The 15000-nt window shown below is 40.6% G+C and overlaps 1 protein-coding gene across 1 annotated transcript in view; it reads right to left on the reverse strand.

Annotated features, from left to right (window-relative positions):
• Positions 1-4007, reverse strand: part of LOC129163499 (uncharacterized) — a 7926-nt gene extending 3919 nt beyond the window's left edge. The window contains exon 1 of the mRNA XM_054741310.2: positions 3875-4007. The gene's annotated coding sequence lies outside the window, so the exon portion shown is untranslated. The remainder of the gene's footprint in view (positions 1-3874) is intronic.
• Positions 4008-15000: the final 10993 nt, after the last annotated feature.

Consider the following 15000-nt stretch of genomic DNA (forward strand, 5'->3'; position numbering starts at 1 on the left):
TGTTGTGCAGCTACCTGAAGGGTGAACTGGTCCGTGAGGTCATGGGCCAAAAAATAGTCACAGCTAACAGCAGATTCTCTTCGTTCTAAGCGTCTGCTGAATGCTCTGATGTGTGTGAGATGTACAACCTGCAGATCTGGCCTGAGGGGGCCTGTGTACAGTATGGAGACTCTTTGGGGTCACCCCCCAGTGCTGTCCCTTTTGGTCTGATGAATGAGTCCCAGGCAGCCCAGGACACAGCAGCTTAACTCTGGATGAAAGCTCATTTCTTCTAACTGCCGTGGCGCGAGGCTGGGCCAGAGTGTGGAGGACAGGAGTCACAGATTTGTTGTGGACCACCTGCTGGATCAGTGTGATGTTCTGTGCTTGCAGGAAACCTTTTTAACAAAACAGAATCTAAAAGGTTTAAATTCCATTAATAATAATTTTCACGGGGCTGGAGAGTCAACTAGTGACACTGGAGATGGAATAATAGGGGAAGAATATACCAGGTGGTGTGGCAACTATTTGGAACAACAAACTAGACCCATATTTAAACGTGATGAGGCCTGAGGAGGACCGGTGTCTAGTAGGGTTGTCACGGTAACCGGTGTAGCGGTAAACCCCGGTAAAAAAGTTGACAATAATAATAACCGTCTTGTTTTTTAAAACATATATCATCTCGGTGGATTACCGTGGCTGCGGTGTAGGCGCGGTGACCCTTACCAGCCACCGTATCATCTGCTGAAGTTGCCGGCGGCACATGCGCACTTTGTTGTTTACAACCAAAACTTTCTTTAAGCTAAAGCTGAAATAATGGCCAAAGGAGGAGACGGCAGCGCTCAGGACATTTATTATCCCTCAAAGAAGACAAAGTGGGAAGTACGGGCATCTTTTGGATATCTGAAGAATGTCGAGGGACAGTTGATAGAAGACGGCTATCCTGTTTGCAGCACGTGCAGAAAAAGTGTCTGTGAAAGGCAGCAACACTTCAAATCTCATGACACATCTGCGTGACCATCACCCACAACTCTACAGTCAACGCAAGGCAAGCTAACGTTAGCGTTTTAGCTAAAATGCGTGATCCGAGGATTTGGGTTGAGGGAGAATGCAACGAGTCGCTATATAAAGCAGCCGCAGCGCCGCTACCTGCATATAAACCGTGTCGCGGACACCGCCATGTTGAAATGACGCTATGCATTACGGGGCTCCCAGGGGCAGATAAGAGTTGGTCTCTCTCCGAGAATAATTATGAATTTAACAACGATTACTGCCCGATGACATTTTCCCACATCTGCAAAGCTCACTGGAAGGACACAAACCGAGGACGATATTTTCCTGATATAGGGTTTATTACTCAAGTAAGGGTAAAAAAGTATCTGATTAGAAGGCTACTTGAGTACTGAGTATCATCTGGTCTAATATTTTTTAAATGATGACATCAAACAGACAAAAAATAAGAAGTTATGGGCAAATGTTGGTATTTTAAAGACTAAAGGGGAAAAATATAAACAAATAAACAACATAATTACAAAATAACACATTTTAGGCTAAATTTAGACACAAACTGAGGACAATATTTCCTGACATGCAGGGTTTATTTAATTGTGTGAAAATGTAACACGTTTAAAAAAAAAATACCGCGATAATACCGAAAACTGTGGTAATTTTGGTCACAAAAACCTTGAGTTTAAATTTTCACACCGTGACAACCCTAGTGTCTAGTAGCTATATCTTTAAACAGCATGAGAAGGAATCTGTTATCCAGAATTCTTTTTATTTATTTATTTATTTTTCTTTCTTTCTTTTTTTTTACTTTTGCTATTTTCATGTTATCTGGAAATGTCCCTGTTGTGAAAGATAAATGACATATGTACGTGAAGGGATGGATGATATTTTCTATTATAATTTTTTTTTAATATTATGTCCGTTACAGTCAGTAGTTCTTTTATTGATGTATTTATTTACAATGATTCTTATTTCATCGCTAGTTACTGGACTTAGAAGTATACTATTTTTATTACTTGTTATGTTTCCACTGATGTTATAATTAGTTCTTTTAGGAATGTTAGCTAAGTTTGGTCCCACGCTAGTAAAGTAATTGTTAAATTCGTTTGCTATTGTGCTAGTTTCACTAATTCCCGACTGTCCCTTTACAAAGTACTGCGGAACAGATGAAGCTGTTTTATTTCTTTTTGTTACACTATTTAGTATTCCCCAAGTTGCTCTGATATTATTTATATTTTTGTCTAATAAATTGCTATAATAATCTGTTTTTTTGTTTTCTTATTATAGTAACTAATTTATTCTTGTATTTTTTGTACCTATTTTCTGCTTCACTTGTTCTTTGCTTTAAAAAGCATCTATATAAGGATTTTTTTCTTACAGGCATTCTGCAGCCCTTTTGTCATCCATGGATTGTTCATCCCTTGTCTTTTTGTTTAAATTTTGGTTTTACAGTTTTCATCAAATTGGTTACACAATATTCTTAAAAAGGAGTTGTAAGCCATGTTTACATCTTTAACATAAACTGTTTCCCAGTTTTGCTGTTCCAAGTCTCTTTTTAGTGCATTTTATAGCGCTTTGGTGACCGATCTCTTATTAGTCTTTACGTTTTATGTTGAAATTTTATCCGATTATTTTTATAGACTGTAAAAATTGGCAGGTGATCACTGATGTCTGTCATTACAATTCCACTTCTCTCTATTTCCCTTGCAACGTTAGTAAAGATATTATCTATTGTAGTTGAACTGTGTGCATTTATTCTTGCTGGTCTGGTTTTCAGTGGAAACAGACCCAGTAGATACACTGAATTTATAAAATCGTTTGCAGTCTTTGAGTTATTTACATTTTCCAGATCAATATTCTCCACAGAGAAATATATGCTTGTTGCAGATTCCACTCAACATTTCAGTAATTGTATTTGTAAAAGGTTCTACACGGGATCCTGGTGCTCTGTATGTACAACTTGTTATGTTTTTTGTCTTCTCAGAAATTATTTCTATTGTAATAATTTCCATTACATCATTGGTGGCTGTTGACATGTTTTGAATAACATGTCAACAGCCAAAGATCCAGAACCAGTTGGGTCAAGCTGAGGAAATAGTTCACCCCCTACCAGAGTCTAACTCCACTCCCACTTCATGTTTGAAAAATGCAACACATGCTGTTGCCTGGCAGACCGAGAGGGTGGAGCCGCTAACAAACACACACACACTCAGGCTCACGACAGCATTGTGACATCATAATGTACCAGTTTACATCATAGCATACTTCTTAGCCAATAGCGGTGGCAGATTTAAATTCAAATACAGTGCAGAGTTTTTCCCTGACGACAGCGCAACACTGCCAGTTTTAGGCAGAATATTTAAATTTTAACTAAGATGCACTGAAGTGCCAAATTATTGACGACACGTGTCTGCAGCACGATTAGACACTCGTTTATTTAGTTTATCAGCAAAAAGAAGTTTATTTGGGGGTGACTTGCTCTTTAAATGTACACATATTACATCAAATAACACAACGAACAGTCTCAGCCCCGAAAGGCCAAAACTTAGAAAGAACCTTAAAAGACAAAAACAAACTCTGACGTTTGCTTTATTTTTCTGTCATGTGATCCTCTGGATGTGATTCACCCGGATTGAGCAACATTCACAAATGACTCTAAACCTTTATACGTAAATCAACAACAGGTGTTCACATATACCCAGACTGACTCATATATATATATATATATATATATATATATATAAACTTTTGAGCATTAATTTTTGTCATCCCACAGTCACATGACTTACAGTCAATGATTCTAGCAACAACAATTCCCAGATTATCTAAAAACCAGAAAAACATCCAATTAAACAGAAAGAAATAGATGAACGAATAAAATTTTTACCTGGAATGAATAAATCAGATTATGTAGTTGGAGCTTTGTGGTCCCTGGAGTACCTTGTATTCCTCTTCTGGTTCTTTAGAAGTTATAAGGAGACTTTCTGATCAAAGGTTGCAGGACGTGCCATAATGCCTCCCTTCCTGCACTTTATTAAGTCTCAGATGTTAATCAGTAACTTCAGCAGCTGCCATCTTTCTGAGTCAGAACTGTAACACTTTTTTTTTTTTTTTGAATCTATGATAAAACCACAAGCTGCTTGTGTGGATCAGCTGTTGTGTTGGTGCTCTCGGGCCAGACGATGGCGCTGTAGCCACATCTGAGGAAGAACTAGACTGGGCCCAGAGGCTAAAGAGTAGAGGACAATCCAATGTAAAAATGCCAGAGTGTAGCTAAGTTTCTAACACAGACTCTCTTCAGTGTGAAAGCATTAATAGTGGCTATCAGAACTTGAAAAATGAAATAATTTTCAAAACCTGATTAAGATTCTTCTCCACAAATGCAGCAAATTCAAGTCAGTAGAACTGCAAGCAGCTATCAACAGGCTCCAAGCCAACCAGCGCCAGCCCCCAGGGGCGCAGATAGGATTTTCAAACTGGGGGGGGGGGGGGGGGGGGGGGGCGCACAAAGTTCCAATGTACCCTTCCCCAAACACATGCACACACACACATACACATACACACACTATTGCAAGAGCCTTATGTGTAATTTCAACCAATGGTTTACTAAAAAACTAGCTATTATATGCGTGTTTGAAGCCATTATGCAACAAAGCTCTGCCTGATCAACACTATTCAAATCAGTCAAGTGTTATTCTCCCAATCAAATACTAACCAACAGCTCATGCTTTATGCAAAACATGTTTCATTTAAACATTAACTGATTTTCAGCATACCGATCTTTACAGAAAACATAAAAGCCCTAAAAAACTGCACATAAAATATATTTAAGAAAACGAAATTCACTCATCACTTAGAGCAGTGGTTCCCAAACTTTTCAGCCTGGCCAACAGATGTTCCTTCATATTTTTACTTCATTTAGAAAATGCCATTATATTTGGAAAGTTTTAATTTATACATAAATATTGTCACGTTCTGCCCCTGCCTTCCTGACTGTGTCTCTATCCTGCCCTGATTAGCCCTTATTGTTCTCACCTGCCCCTCGTTAACCTGCCCATGTGTTTCTGATTTCCCTGTATATTTATACCTCCCTCCTTGTGCCAGTCTTTGTCAGATCATTGTTGCTTGTAGTCGTTGTTGTTTTGTTCCTGTCATTCCCAGTCCACCATTAAAACCATTTTACTTTTTCTGAAGCCTGCATTTTTACCTCCTGATCAGCTCTGCCACACATGGTCTGCCGTCATCCACACCTGCAACATGACAAATATATAAATCTCTTACATTTTACTTTGTTATGATTTTGTGGCACACTTTGACTTCCAATCTGTAACGCATCGGCATCTGCCTCTGTTTTACGGCTTTTTGTTTTTTACGTTGAAGCTACGTCTGTCATGTTAGCCAAGTTTTTACCATCATTTCTACACCCATCACGTCCCAGAGAAGGTTAAACAAACATCAGACCCAACGTTTGGAGCTTGTAAACTCCACACACCTCTCGTGCAGCACCAGCTGTCTGATGCTGCAGCAGCGTCAATCTTCCCGGCTGGATGAGTGAATTTCTTCATCCGAGTCAATATTCTGCTTCATAATCAGAGTCAGTCATGACCAGACAAAGTGATCAGTCAACAAAGACCAGACCTGCCGGCAGTTATACGTTTTATCTAATATTTGCGCTCTTCATGCTGCACGCATCTCCTCTCCCTGACTGGGAGCCGCTCGGCGGGAGGCGATTTTCAAACTCTAAAAACTCCCAAACTTTGCTCAGCCTGAAGGTTCCACATCTCCACTATCTTCTGGTGTAAAGTAGTAACTTCATGAGGGATCATGTTTGTAGATGAGACTTGTTAAAGTCAGCAATGAGGCGTTGGCACTTATAACGAGTAAGTCCCAACATGACAACAACGTACTGAAACTAGAACCAACACGCATAAACAGACAGATCGGTCCGCCTACTTACACTGTTGGTCTTTTTTAAATACGCAGTAATTGTTGCTTCATCCTGCATCCTAGCAGCAACCACTTTGGTGCCTCTGGAGTCGGTGTTTGTTTACGTCATGCTGCATTCAATGTAATTGGGAAAAGGAGCTTCAAGCGCTTAACCTCCGATTTTGTTTTCTTTCTGGCCTTAGTTGAGGGAGACGGATCAGGGTCGATCTGAACCTGGGAAGGGGGGGGGGGGGGGTTGCAGATCCCCCCCATTCCACACCCTATCTGCGTACCCACCCGGCCCCACCCTCGCCTTCGCTATTCCTCACGTGGCCCCGCCCCCAAAAAAACATGTTCTCCTGCCAGCGTCCTGTCAGCTCACTTCAACCGGCGCAATGAAAGGAACACTCAGGATAACTCATTGAACCTTTTGCACAGCGTATATGAAATTCTTTCATAGGCACGGCTAACATCTCAATCCCTATGACGATACAGTTCCATAGTTTAATTTTAAAGATGGTGGAGACTTAGTTAAGTCATGTGCTGTATGGGACAGCAGTAGGTCAGGAAGTGGAGCGGGTTTTCCGGTAATCGGAAGATTGCATGCTCAATCCCAACTCTGACCAGAGAATGCTGCCTCGTCAGTGCTCCCCAGGGCAGCTGTGGCAATATGGAGCTAGGATTGGGACAATGTTCAATGTAACTTGTACCAAGTTTTGTAACTTGGAACATGTTTCATGACATGTAACTTTGGATTCGTAACATGTAACTTTAGTTTTCTAACTTGTAATTCTCAACTTGTACTTGTATTTCTTGTTTTGTAACAGGCACATTGTATTTTGTACGTGTATTTTTTGTTTTGTAAAATCAAACTTTTATTTTGTACATTTACTACTCATTTTGTAACATCAAACATTCATTCAGAAACATGAAACTTTCGTTTTGTAACTAGCAGACTTCCAAAATAAAAAAAATCAAGGTACATGTTTGAAATCAAAACTCTCAAAACACACATTTCATTCTACAGGTACAAACCTCAAATCTACAGTGCTACAAATCAATTTGTCTCAATTCTAGCTTCGGTGGGAGGAACTTGGGTGGAACCAATGAGAGCACGAGTCTTAGCTACCAATCACGTTTCTCGAATTCCTGTCCAATCATTGGGAGAGGAGGGCAGGGTTCTGTCAGAGCTGTAGAAAGAGAGTTACGACACTCTTTGAACTTGCCGACTCGCGGTCACGTGGTTCATGAAGCTCTCAGTTCCAAACATCCCACAGTGCCGTAAGTCAGTTTGAACGGCGTATGGTGGGACAAATCACAAAAATGTAATATAATCACATTTCCCCTGGCGATTTGTGGTAATTATTGAATAATATTATATATTATGTCCTAATTCCTTCACAAAGCAGCCTATTTATATTTTTCTGAGCATTTGTAGGAAGACAAACACCCGTGACTGTTCTTCATAACAGGAATACGACAGTCCTAACACACTGTAGAACACATTTAGACCACATACATTACTATAATATATGATAGCAATACATTTGATCTAGTAATGCAACACACTGCTCTATAATAAGCATATTTAATAACTTTAAGCCCTACAAGAAGCCCTAAACTCGAGTTGTAATATCCATTTTAAAGTGTTTATTGAAAGCTAGAATTATGCTCCAGCTTACCTTGAAGAAAATATGTAGGTGTTTATGCTTTGAATGATGATATATGTTCAGTAGAATACATTTTACAATCATTATTTTATATTTTTATGTGAAGACAGTACATGCATCTATAAACCAGTTTATCTGGCTTCTATAGCCTGACTAACCCCCAAATTCCACTACCTCCGCTCCGCTCCGGTCCGCCCCCGCCTTCTGCAGCCGCTCGCTTCCGAACTCAATTTTTACTGGTACCCGCTCTCCAACGGCTCCGCTCCGGTGCGGAGACCTGAGGTGCGCAAACAGGCATGCGCGGGATTTTCGAGATCTTGCGATACAGTCCGAGCAATAAACGCGGAAGTTAGATCCAAACACCCGTTGTGTGGGAGAAGCATCGAAATGAACTGCTTAATCTGCCCATCATTTGTGTTGAGAGATCAGCAGTGTTTGGATCAACAAAGTGTGACTACTTTGATAGTGGAAACTGTATTTATGGCTTACTTTTGTGCATTTAAACTTCAGCCGCCATTGATAGTTGTTAAAAGGTGTTAAACCTGTGCATATGAAACAAAAAACGCTTTTTGTTTATCGATTTATTGTGAAAAACGGAAGTTGTGCTTGCTCCTTTTCCTGTTGGGCGGTTGTGATTTCTGTCCATTTACTGCAGAGGTGCTCCGGCGTCCGGCGAAAATAGGATCGATTCTATTTTTGCCGGACGCCGGAACAGAGGGCGGCGCACTGCGCCGCACTGCCGGAGCACGGCCGCAGTTGTGGAATTGCTCTGATTGACTACAACGGGACCGATTTTGCTCCGGCGTTCGTGCCGGAGCGGAGCGGAGGTAGTTAGCAACTAATTAAAAAGAAAATTTCAATAAAACTGTATGGTCAAACAAGGTAGATTAAGAAAGTGTTATTTGTGAAAAAATGGATACAAACTTGTACAACATGTATAATAGCATTTTTAATAAAGCATTTTACCAACATTATGTTTAGTCATTACATATGCACAAATAAGTTGAATCATTAATTTTGAGCAATGTACTCAAGACCTAATGAAACTCTTTTGAATTACTTTATTTTGATTATTATTAAAATAAAATTTGTCAGTGGGTTAAAATTTGAAATGACTAATTTTAGGGTTGGATAACAATTTAAAATGTAATTTTACATCTCTATATTTTTGGTTTAGTTCAATATTTCTATATTTACAAAAATAGTATTTTAATAATCCCTTTATAGGTTGATTATCTTACCATGGTTGGCTGTCCTGCATATAGCAAACGGTCTGAGGGAGGAATCAGAATTACGGCTTACCCAAAGACGCAGAGAGACGAAGAAAGTGGTTGGCTCAAGTCAGCAGGAGCAACCTCACCATGACCAGAGATCACAATAACAAAAAGCTGTGTGCAGCGAGTTTAACGTGCACTCTCAAATGTTTTCTATCAAGGCTCTACATGTTCTGCTCTCAACTGCACAAGGTTGCAATTAACCTGTTAAATGTGGCAGGAAATAAACTAATACACCACTCTACAGGCACATTTTGAGGAGGGACAGTTTACTAAGCGTGCATCACAGACTCAGGGCTGATGCTGTGTTTGTTCATCGCCCTGAACCAAGGAGGAGGAAGGATCCCGCAGTGAGAAGTACAGCAGAACCACTGCATGTTGATCCACTGACCAGTGACCACACATATATTGTACTCAAGTAAACTGTGGTACAAATCTTTTGACATATTAGACATTTGTATCAATTTTATTTAAAAATGATTCTTTATTCTAACAGTGCCATTATAATTTCAGAGAATGAGGAAAGCAGCAGCAGCAGTGAGCCAAATGAGATGAGGGAAAGTGAGAGGGGACATGAGATGGTATCAGGAGAGGGGGACATCCCAGGAAGCCATTAGGAGCTGGCGTCAGGACCAGGAGGAGAAAGGAACCAGCTATGCATCCAGGGAACCCAGCTGGAAAACCTAAGGGAGGAAATAGAAAATCAAAAAGGCATGAAAAGCACAAGAGGCATTAAATGGAGTAAACAGACAATCAAAAAGGCCGTACAACTCTGTTTTTCTGAGTTCAACCGGCTGCAGGTTTCTTCAGGACATGAGTATCCCTCTGCCTGATGTTAGAACCCTGCAAAGACAAATGCAGCCCGTTAAACTGGAACCAGGTGTGTTAGGAGAGGTGTGTGACATGCTCAGTTTGAAGGTTAAAAATCTGACAGAGATGGAAAGAGAGTGTGTGCTTACTGTGGATGAGATGGCAATCACTCCAGGCGTGCATCACTCCATCACAGACCCAACTGGGTTTTGCCACCACCGTTGTTTCTGGTCAGCTCTCCGCTCAGCCACTATGAAAACATGAAGATGGACACACAACACAGTTTAACCTTTAATGGTTACATACGATTTTTGTTTTGGTTACTCTTTGACATTTATTTATTGATAGTTGTGTTATTGTTGTTACGTGCCTTGCCCCTTTTCGGCCACAAGATGGCCTCAGTGGCTTCTGCCTCACCCGTCTCCCGGTGCCCAACTGTTTATAATCACCAGTAATCACTGAACAGCTGTTAAAAGCTGCTCTCCTGCACTCAGTCTGACCCCCAAATTCCACTACCTCCGCTCCGCTCCGGTCCGCCCCCGCCTTCCGCAGCCGCTCGCTTCCGAACTCAATTTTTACTGCTACCTGCTCTCCAACGGCTCCGCTCCGGTGCGGAGACCTGAGGTGGGCAAACAAGCATGCGCGGGATTTTCGAGATCTTGCGATACAGTCCGAGCAATAAACGCAGAAGTTAGATCCAAACACCCGTTGTGTGGGAGAAGCATCGAAATGAACTGTTTAATCTGCCCATCATGTGTGTTGAGAGATCAGCAGTGTTTGGATCAACAAAGTGTGACTACTTTGATAGTGGAAACTGTATTTATGGCTTATTTTTGTGCATTTAAAGTTCAGCCGCCATTGATAGTTGTTAAAAGTTGTTAAACCTGTGCATATGAAACAAAAAAACGCCTTTTTTTTATCGATTTATTGTGAAAAACGGAAGTTGTGCTTGCTCCTTTTCCTGTTGGACGGTTGTGATTTCTGTCCATTGACTGCGGAGGTGCTCCGGCGTCCGGCAAAAATAGGATCGATTCTATTTTTGCCGGAATAGAGGGCGGCGCACTGCGCCGCACCGCCGGAGCACGGCCGCAGTAGTGGAATTGCTCTGATTGACTACAACGGGACCGATTTTGCTCCGGCGTTCGTGTCGGAGCAGAGCGGAGCGGAGGTAGTGGAATTTGGGGGTGGGAGAAGGTACAGGGAAGTGTGGGCACGAAGTTGTTCAGGCTTCTCTCTTCTCCTCATGTGGTTAGGTTAGTGGTACTTTGGTGGTTTTGACTCTCGTTCGTTAGGATTTCTGGTTAACTTCAACTTTGGACTTGCCTTCGACTCCACTTTTGGATTTCCCCCAAGCGTCTCTGCTTATCAGATAAGATAAGATAAGATAGAACTTTATTAATCCCTCGGGTGAGTTCCTTTGGGAAATCAGGACGGCTCTCGTTAGTTTAGTGTTTTTTTTTTTTTTGTACAAGAGTATTTTAGGTTAGTTTCCCTCCTCCAAGCCCTTTTGGCTTGGTGCTTTTTGTTAGCCTTTTTCCCTTTTGTACATAGCGGCTCTTTGTGTTTGTTTGATAAAATCCTTTGTTGGAGACACATTTACTCTATTATTATTAAATCTACACACACACATCTTTTACTCCCTCTTACACATCTCTCCTAGCGAGCTGAGGGACGTAACAATTGTTAATTCTTATTTCTTGTCATTCCTTACTTAATAACAAAATTGCTAATGCTAATATTATAAAGCAAGTGGAAATGAGCAGTTTTATGGAAAATGTCTAATTTTTAAAGTTATTGTGTTCGACTACTGTTCTTGAAATATCGTAATTCTATTAGTGAGTACACAAAACAGAACAACATATCTTCTTACGTTCGTTATCCTGTTTGTCTCATGAGATTTGATGGACATTGTTCATGTTACGTAAATCGCAGCTCCACGAAGAGGTTTGCTCTTTATATTTATGCAAATACATTTTTAGGCTAGCAGTTGTAGCACAAATTCTGTTAAGACAATCTTCTTGAGATTTTGGCACAGAGTTCACTCTTAGGTGGCTTATGAAACACATAAAATGCTGTCTTGATTTGAACACCCTCTTGTGTTTAATATTAGGACTTATTTTTATTGACAGCAACTGATGCAAATATTATTTTATTGTAAGAAAAGTTTAAAATGTATGATCCTTATAAAACTATAAGTAGAAGTCTCACATCACAAAGGCAATCTGGGAATATTTAGAGATTTTTGTATGAAAGCATAGATTTTAAATGAATGTTTTACTTTATGTCAGTTTTTCTGTACAGTTGAAAAAAAAAGTAAACAATTTTTGTTAGAATGTTAAATGAGGTCTGAATGTTTTTTGGGTACAGAGTAACTATAAACCACTTCCGTCCGTCCGTCCGTCCGTCCGTAAGGAGTTACAGCTACATGTCACAAATGTCACACAGGAACTTTTAATTATGATTAATGTACATTTTTTCAAATTCCATCTGGGGTGGGCAATATCATGTCTTTCATAATATTACCAGTTATTATTTCCATCCATCCATCAATTTTCATCTGCTTATCCGGAGTCGGGTCGCAGGGGCAGTAGCCTAAGTCGAGAGGCCCAGACTTCCCTCTCCCCAGCCACTTGGGCCAGCTCCTCCAGGGGAATCCCAAGGTGTTCCCTGGCCAGGTGAGAGACATAGTCCCTCCACCATGTCCTGGGTATTCCTTTAGGCCTCCTCCCAGTTGGACGTGGCCGGAAAACCTCACCAGGGAGGCATCCTGACCAGATGCATCATGTTATTATTAGTTAGTTAGTTAGTTAGTTAGTTAGTAGTTAGTTTTGTTTGTTTGTTAGTTAGTCTGTTTTCCACCTAAAAGTCATTTTACCCCTCTCTTCAGCAAGAACGAATCTGCATGAGATATTGCTCAAGGTCATGCATTCGCTTCTAAACTGTTTTCCTTTCCAGCCCAAGAGAAGAAAGAAGAACTCTTTCTATTTTTAATAAAGCTAATCAAACAAAGTGTTAGTCAATAACATAATGTTACCAATCTGTGAAATAACAATGTTATGATTAATATGCTTTAATAAGTAATATGACTTTAGTCTAGTGCACTAGACATGCTGACTACACAATAATGTAAACACATGACACATTGCTTTTACTTATCCAATCAGAACCTTCCTTTCTGAAGCGTGGCATAATCTCTGAGTGTTTATAAATCTGCCAAACTTTGATTTGACCGTAAATCAAAACATCCAGATTAATAAAACCAGTCCCCACGCCATCTTAGTTCAGTTCACCGCATTCTAAGAGAAGTATCGGACCGGCCACCGGGACTTCCTTTTTAAGCAAAGAACCATCAAGCTGGATAAAATCTGTTGCACTTTACCAACCAAGCAACGGTTCCTTTCAGAATAAAAGCTGAACTCACTGACCCTCCGGGTCCATCTGACGCTGTCAACCAACTGTCGCTTTTTACCTGGAGACAATCCAAAGACTAGTCTGTCGTACTGCTGACGCTGTTTCATCGGCTCCGGTACTGAAAGAGGGGTTCGAGGACCTGGCATTCTGAATCTGTACGGAGGTCTCATCCTGAAGGGTATGTGTGGAGCGACAACATGGTGTCGAATGTGTTTATGAAACTCCGATCATAGCTTAAGAGCAAAACATCACTTCATCACTCAGACGTGCTTCTCCAGATACGAGAGTTCTGATGACAACATCACTCACTCATACACCATTCATCTCACGTCTCATTCACACCAAGATCCATTCATCACTTAGAACTTAGAGTTAGTCTTGTTTAAAATTGTTTAGAAATAAATCTTCTCAAACGTTTTAAAGGTGACTCTCTCTTCTCTTGTCTCTCAGTTAATACGAAGTGTTACATAATCCCTGCAATAAAAAGTTCCAATCTTATGGTTAAAAGTACCCAAAGATCTATAAGATTGATTTCATATTTACTATGAAATCTCATGTCTTATGGTTCATTAAATAGATGTAAATTAAACCCTTCCAGCATGAAGTTATTAAAGTTATCAAAGCAAACATGGCTGGAATCAGTTTTACTGTAATCTGTGTCTCTAAGTGGATGTGCTGCTGTAATGAGTGGATGTGCTCACTGTGGGACTAATAAAATTTACTCTATTCTATTATATTTATTCATATCAGCCAGTAGGGAAAAAACCTTTGAGGAATTTTGGCCTTTCCAGGCTTCCGTACCAGTAACCTGGTTAAGGAGGACGGGTTCGTCTCACAAACAGGAAAAACACACAGGTGAAGCGGTGAATTAAAGGATTCCTAATGTTTTAATTCACTGCGTCACCAACTAATGTAGGAGAGGGAACATGTGAGTGAGTCAACATGGTAGGAAGCCCAGCATGCTGTGAGTGAGGATCTGTGGCTGATGAGTGAAAGCTTACGTGGTTTATGGTTTTAACGTAGCATCTTCTTCTTATAATAATAATAATAATAATAATAATAATAATAATAATAATAATAATAATAATAATACATTTTATTTAAAAGTGCCTTTCAGAACACCCAAGGTCACTTGACAGAAAATACATTCAGAAAACACGTTAAAACAGCAATAAAACAACAATAAAACGCAAAGAAGAAAAAACAAAGAGAGAAACAGTTAAATAAAATCAGAGGTCATAGGCAGATTTAAATATGTGTGTTTTGAGTCTGGTTTTGAAAAGGGTGAAATTGTCGATGTTCCTGATGTCTGCGGGGAGTGAGTTCCAGAGACGGGAAGCAGAGCGGCTGAAAGCTCTGCTCCCCGTGGTAGTGAGACGGGCAGAAGGAACAGCAAGATGGATGGAAGAAGACGATCTGAGCGAACGGGAGGGGGTGTGAATACTTATAAGGTCTGAGATATATGCAGGAGAGAGGTTATGGATGGCTTTGAAGGTATGGAAGAGAATTTTGAAGATGGACCTGAATTTAACTGGGAGCCAGTGAAGCTGCTGGAGAACCGGGGTGATGTGGTGAAAGGAAGGGGTTCTAGTGATAATACGGGCTGCTGAATTCTGGACCAGTTCTAGTTTATGACGGAGTTTGTTGGGGAGACCATAAAGAAGTGAATTGCAATAATCGAGACGGGAGGTGACGAGGCTGTGGACGAGAATGTCAGCAGTGTGAGGGGTAAGGGAGGGGCGGAGACGGCTTATGGAACGAAGATGGAAATACGTTGACCGAATTATGTTATTAATATGAGCTTGAAAAGAAAGTGAGCCAATTCAGGCTGTACAGACACAACAAAACGCAACACTGCCCCCTGGGGTCACAAATTGTGAAGGGTTGCAAAATTTGGTGGAGACTGGCTGGGAGTGGGGGGT

The sequence above is a fragment of the Nothobranchius furzeri genome, chromosome 11 (assembly GCF_043380555.1).
Source record: "Nothobranchius furzeri strain GRZ-AD chromosome 11, NfurGRZ-RIMD1, whole genome shotgun sequence".
NCBI lineage: Eukaryota > Metazoa > Chordata > Actinopteri > Cyprinodontiformes > Nothobranchiidae > Nothobranchius > Nothobranchius furzeri.